Source organism: Fukomys damarensis, unplaced genomic scaffold (genome assembly GCF_012274545.1).
Source record: "Fukomys damarensis isolate Sample0158 unplaced genomic scaffold, DMR_v1.0_HiC HiC_scaffold_20874, whole genome shotgun sequence".
NCBI classification, from domain to species: Eukaryota; Metazoa; Chordata; class Mammalia; order Rodentia; family Bathyergidae; genus Fukomys; species Fukomys damarensis.
This window is the reverse complement of record NW_022921786.1, coordinates 1-6,244: the sequence shown is the minus strand read 5'-3', so window position 1 is coordinate 6,244 and position 6,244 is coordinate 1. Positions and strand designations below refer to the sequence as shown.

General features: G+C 36.7%; 1 pseudogene; it reads left to right on the top strand.

The window, feature by feature from the left end:
- Positions 1 to 1,139: 1,139 nt before the first annotated feature.
- LOC104867957 lies at positions 1,140 to 6,007 on the top strand (annotated as a pseudogene).
- Positions 6,008 to 6,244: the final 237 nt, after the last annotated feature.

Here is a 6,244-nt window from a genome sequence, read left to right as displayed (position 1 = left end):
CAGCACAAATACGAATGGGTCATCCTTCCCAGAATCTTGGAACAAATTAAGTTCATGAGCTGATGTACCACTAGATTTGAACTACTTTGGAATAGTGCTTTTGAGTAAAAGTGTATGATTTTTAAAGTCTTTATAAAAATAATGAATATACCTTTATATTTTTCTAAACGTTAGTATTTTTAAAAGTTAAGAATGACTGCTTGGATTTTTCTTTTTATTGGTATTTTATTTGTTCCTTTATATGATCAACTGAGTGGTTAACCTTGATATTTATTTACTACAGTAGGGAACTAGAGAGGAGTTATGAGGTCAAATGGTGTGCCAAAATTGGGTATGGTGAATTTAACATATCAACACAATGTCCAATTGAATGGTCAGAATCTCCGTGACAGATCTGATGCAGTTTGTCTTAACAGCCTGTCTTGTGAGCCCTACTTCAATTCCTAAAAAATTGATTGGAAAATATAAAGATTTGTCACCACTCTCTGCCCACCCATGTACATATGTACCCCACTATAGACACCTGATATGGTACATACATTGCAATTAATGAATCAAAGTTTGTATACATCAATACCAGCCAAAGCTTATAGATATAGTCCAATTTGCTCTGTGTTGAACTTTTTCTGGATTTTAAAAAATATAGTCAAAGACATACATACTTTTACAATTTCACATAGAAGAGTTTTGCTGTTTAAAAACTCCCTGTGCTCCATCAGTTTGTCATTCCTTTCCCTTAAACTTCTGGATCCCCAATTTTTTTATCACCTTTATAGTTTTTCCTTTTTCACATATAATTATTTTAAAATATGAAACCAAGAAATAAGACTCTGTGATTTTGGATTCTTCTCTTATCAACCTGAACTTTTAAGAACACTGATAGCTCCAAAATAAAGTTCTTAATCAATGTATTTTAGATTAGTGTACTTTGCCCCTTAGAAAGTTGGGTTTTCAACATTTTCCCTATGTTTAAACTGCTATAGAAAAACACCTTTGAAATGACTGAGATAGTCACTGTTATAAATATTTCAGCAAATGAAGAGAAAGGGTGAAAACACTGGTGCCTTGACCTTTTAATCAGTCATTACTCTCCCATAAACCATAACTTCTCTTCAATAATTTCTCTTCTTTTTAATCAGGCATGTCTCTTCTCTTGCTGATCTATGACCCAGTCACCTCAGAAATCACTGCACAGACTGGAAATAGTCCATTGAATTTTGATAATTCTGTAAGTTGAAATTGGACTCACAGAATGAGATATTTCCTTTATCTAAATTTATTTGAAAGTTGGAAGACAAGAAACCAGGTATCTTAGGACCCAGTACTCTGGTGCATATGTGGAATACTCAGAGAGACCTTGGTAAGACTCAAGAACAAACTCGGCCAGCCCAAGTAAACATCAGTATGGTTGATTGTACCTAACAACAGATTAATTCAGCATTTATTATTGAAAAACTCAGAAGCAAAAGCAAGCATCTTCATATTTATGTTTCTATCCTAAATTAAATAAACAATAACTGTTGGCATTTAATTTTACACAATGGCATTTTTTATGTTCAGAAATAAATTATGTAATTAGAAGTGTAGTTACTTCTCACAGAGAAAATATTAATAATTTACTCAGTAATCTCATCTCATAATCCAGTCATTATACCTGCCGTTCCCCTAAAGCAGAGGCATGTTAAATGCCACTGAAAATTAAGGCCATATTTCAAAATAAATTGATATATTTCTATGAAAAAAATCATCCAAGCTTTATTGTACATTTCTGACACACTTTCCCTTTGCCTAGAGCAATCTTCATTTTAACCTTTGTCAATACACTTATTTTTTAGAACACATAATAATTTGCACTTGGCCATTTTGGGACACATGCACTTTCTTTTATTCAAAATCATCTGATTATGTTTGCCTGCTAGGCAATCATGTTTATCTCAAGTTACACATTTCTGCAATAAAGACTTCACTTATCTCTCCAAGGGACTTGAATATTTATCAGCCTGAGATATTAAAGCAATTTAAATGCAGTGTCATGTTTACAATAATCATTGCCTTTTTCCTGAAAAGTAGTAGCCAGGGGATTTATTAGGTAGGCTTAAATGGGGGAGAAAGCACAATGGCTATCTTTGTTCTGGAGAGCTAGGTAATCATAGATTTTGTTAATTTGAGTGATTATTTATTAGTTTGGTTTGGTTGGATTACTTTTTTGAAGGGAAACAGAATTTTTTATCATCATACATAAAAATATCAAATGCATACCTTTATACAAAAAGGAACACAGAAGCTGCAGATCAAGAGTGGTCAATGTTTCAGTACCACTTCAGTTTCAAAGGCCTGGGTGCTCAGTGGGAAATCTCTGGTACAGATCTTTTGGAAAGCTGAAGAAAGTGGAGATTTCAAGGCCAAAGTCCAAAGATGATGGTATCAAGCTATACACACACTCAAGAGATTGGAGCTCCTCCAAGCAGGCACAGTTTCTTCTTTCTATTTTTTATTCCATCCACAGTCCTATATTGCCTACTTGTTGCAATTCAAAACAGAGTCTTCCACTCTCGTTTGCTGGCCTACATTTCAATCAGCCACTGACACATCACGAACTGTACTAATGTACTAGAATTTTCTTATTCTGGTTAACATATTACAATTAATAGTCACACTAACTCATCCAAAAACCAAAGGTTTTATAACTCATGCTGCAGCCAATGGCCCCAAATATGGCATTCCTATGTGGACATTTCTTTTTTTCTGGAACATGTTGATGCTTCTTACATGAACACAAAAGGAGCAGTTTTTCTATCGGAGCCCAAAACAATGTCAACTATAAATTTGGTTAATTCAGTGAAGACATCATTAACAACCCTTCGTGAGTATACTTCGTTTTTCCCAATTTATATATAAATTCTCACAGAAAAGCTGAAGATTCATCTCTGAGTCTTCACATGGACATAAAGACAAGTACAGATGCTGGAACAAATTTATCAATGACAAATTACTTGTGTCTGAATAATTTCCTGTCTTCAGATTTTTTCATTTGTTTGTGAGTCAGGGTCTCACTATGCAGGGAGACTGACCTATAACACACAATGTAGCCCAGGCTGGTCTCAAACTCACAGCAATCCTCCTGCCTCAGCCTCAGCAAGTGCTGGAATTATAGGCATGTGCCACCACACCTGGATGTCATAAGTTTTCATGGAAGGATTTGCCAAGCTTTAGGCAATAATATCATACATTAAAGTAGCCAATAAGTGGAAAGAGAGGAATTGGTGAGGATGGTTATAGGAGGGTTACCAGGGAGGAAGCATTAGAGAAACATAGAAACAAGGTAAAATGTGTTAGATTAGTGATAACTGACTTCCAAAACACTTTTGATTTTATTTTAGCATGATCATTCATCAGATATTTAAAAATAATTTATGTATATTGGAAGTACACAATATAATGTCTAGTATACATATAAAAAGTTAAACTACGGCATACTAAAGTGAATTGTATATGTATCATCACACATTATTTCTAATTTTTATGTTTTTATTTAACTCTTCTAAAATGGCTTATGTTCCCCTAAACCAGTAAAACAACCAATTTCCTAGTCTTGTTACACTTAAACCTTCAGTTTTTAGACTTATTTTCTTTATCTCATTGGCACTAAATTGTAAACAAGTAGTGCTTTCAAATTTGACCAATTAAATATTAAAACAAAAGGTACTACTTATTCCCATGGGCATATTCTGACTACTATATTTATTGTTGTTCTTACATTATTTGGAAGAGCTATCGTAGCAGCAGATTGCAAGCCAAAATATACAGACAGGCAGTCCAGGAGAATGGAAATGCACCCAGATGTTTTGGAGGTAAAGTGTACAGTTTTATTTTTAATGCCAGTGGGTCAGTCTGGTGCATAGAGACTGACCCACCTTTGGGGTTGAGCAGGGCAGGTTATACTCTAAGGAGAGGGGTGGGATTTCAGGAGTTAAGCACTTGGCATTGGTTACATACAGTACACGTCTTTGGGCCCAGAAAATTCACCCATTACCAGATATCACAGACAGCAAGCTCAGTGCACAGAGCCACATCTCATTTACTTTTGGTGGGGTGACAGAAGTAATCAAACTGAAAATAAAGGAAATTCCTACCACCATGTTGGCTTCTCCTGGCCTGGCCCTGTCTAACTGTCTACAAGATACTTAAGTAAGTTACCTATCTGCAATAATAGGACAACCTGTAATAACAGAGTTATATAATATGTTTAAATAACTAGATTTGCATTTTATTTAATCTACAATCAAGATTTTAGCTAATTAAGAAATTACATTCATTTTTAAATACCATTTTAATTAAAAACCTAAATATATAAGAAGAGCTCTTTATGAGCTATTTTTACATTAAAACAGTATATAGCAAATATATTTTTGAAAGAAAGAAAGGAAGAGTGAAAGTTACAAGGTGAAGATTAGGATAATAAATACCTGTACTACAATTAAAACAACACTGCTTTTAATCTGTTTCATCTGTAGTATTATTACCAGTGTTATGCTCTTGCCTGGCAAGTGTGTACTAAAAGCCCATGAGTAGAGAAGGCTAAGTCACTACCCTACAGGATACTGAAAAGTAGTGGGAGCTTGAAACTGAGTGGAAGGAGACTAGATGCCTTGGATGGTCCTTAAATATCTCTGCTCTTCTTTTTTCCATGTTTTGCATCCTAGTTGTCATGAGGTGAACAACTATGGTCAACTCTGCATTCTCTGCCAGATTTCAACTTCATCACAGACCCAAAGCCATGGGAACAATAAACTGATTCAGTTTGAATCTTGAGCCAAAATAAATTTCTCTTCCTTAAAGTTTGTCTCAGAAATGTTGCTACATTAGCAAAAGCTGCCATTATTGTAGGTGAGTAATTTAATTAGATATCTTATAGGCAGTTAGACAGGGCCAGCCAGGAGGAGCCTGGTTGAGAGGTGGCTGGATCATTCTGTGATTAAGGGTGTGGTAATAGATAAGCACACTGGTTGGTTTAGCATAGTTCTGGGTATTGATAAGGGAAGACCCACTCTGGATTTGAGTGACTCATAACCTGGAGGGGTAAAAGAAATGAAGGCTATTGTTACTTTCTGCCTTCAGCCTGCCATGCCATGAACTTTTTCCTCTGTGGCCCCTCTGTCATGCTACTCTGCCTGTGAACCTGCTGACTATGGACTGAAAACTCTACAAACTGCAAAGGGAAATAAACCTTTCCTTCTTTAATGTGTGAACGTTGGATATTTTGCCCCAACAATGAGAAAAGTAACTAAGACACTATCTTTGGGCACCTGGAAAATAACTCAGCCCTTGAGAAACTTCTGCCTCATATCTAGGGTAATGTGGGTTTTGTGTTCTCCAAGGAAGACTTTGTCGGAATCAGCGATATTCTGCTAGCCAATGAGATATCAGCTGCTGCCCATGCTGGTGCAGTTGATCTTTTGAAGTCATTGTGCAGACCCAGCATACTGGTCTGGGGTCCCAAATGACTTCCTTTTTCTAGGCCTTGGGCATCATAACTAAAATCCCCAAGGGTTCATTGAAATCCTGAATGATGTATAGTTGTATAAGACTGGAGACAAAATGGCAGCCAGCAAAGCCACCCTACTGAACATGCTGACCCTTACCCACCAGGTGTTTGACAATGGCAGCATCTACAACCCCAAAGAACTTGACAAGACCAAGGAAAGTGCATTCTTGCTTTCTGGAGGGTATTTGCAATGATACCAGTGTTTACTTATAGATTGGTTACCCAGATGTTATATCAGTGCTCCATTCTATCCTGAGTGAATATAAATGGATCCTGGCTGGATTTGTGGATTCTGATGACACCTTCATCATCTCACTTGCTGAACAGCTTGAAGCCTCCTTGCAAGATTCACCTACATTTGTGGTTGCTGCTATTGCTGCTGAAGCTATCCCAGCCAAGGCTGACACCAGGGGAGGGTTGGAGGAGTCAGATGAGGCTATGGGATTAGGGCTATTTGACTAATCACCAAAAACAAACCAGTCAGCCTGCCTGATTGCAAGAAAATAAAGGCACTGTTGTGCCCAGATCGCGCAAAGACCATCAAGGAGTCTAGTCTGATGTAAAAGCACAAGGAGTTTATTACAAGTTTGAACCTGGACTCCCACACCTCACCGACTAATCAGATCAGGAACGGGAGCTGTTAGGAAATTGTACATGTTACTTTAAACTCCTCCATTTTATACCTGACTTCCGGGTTCT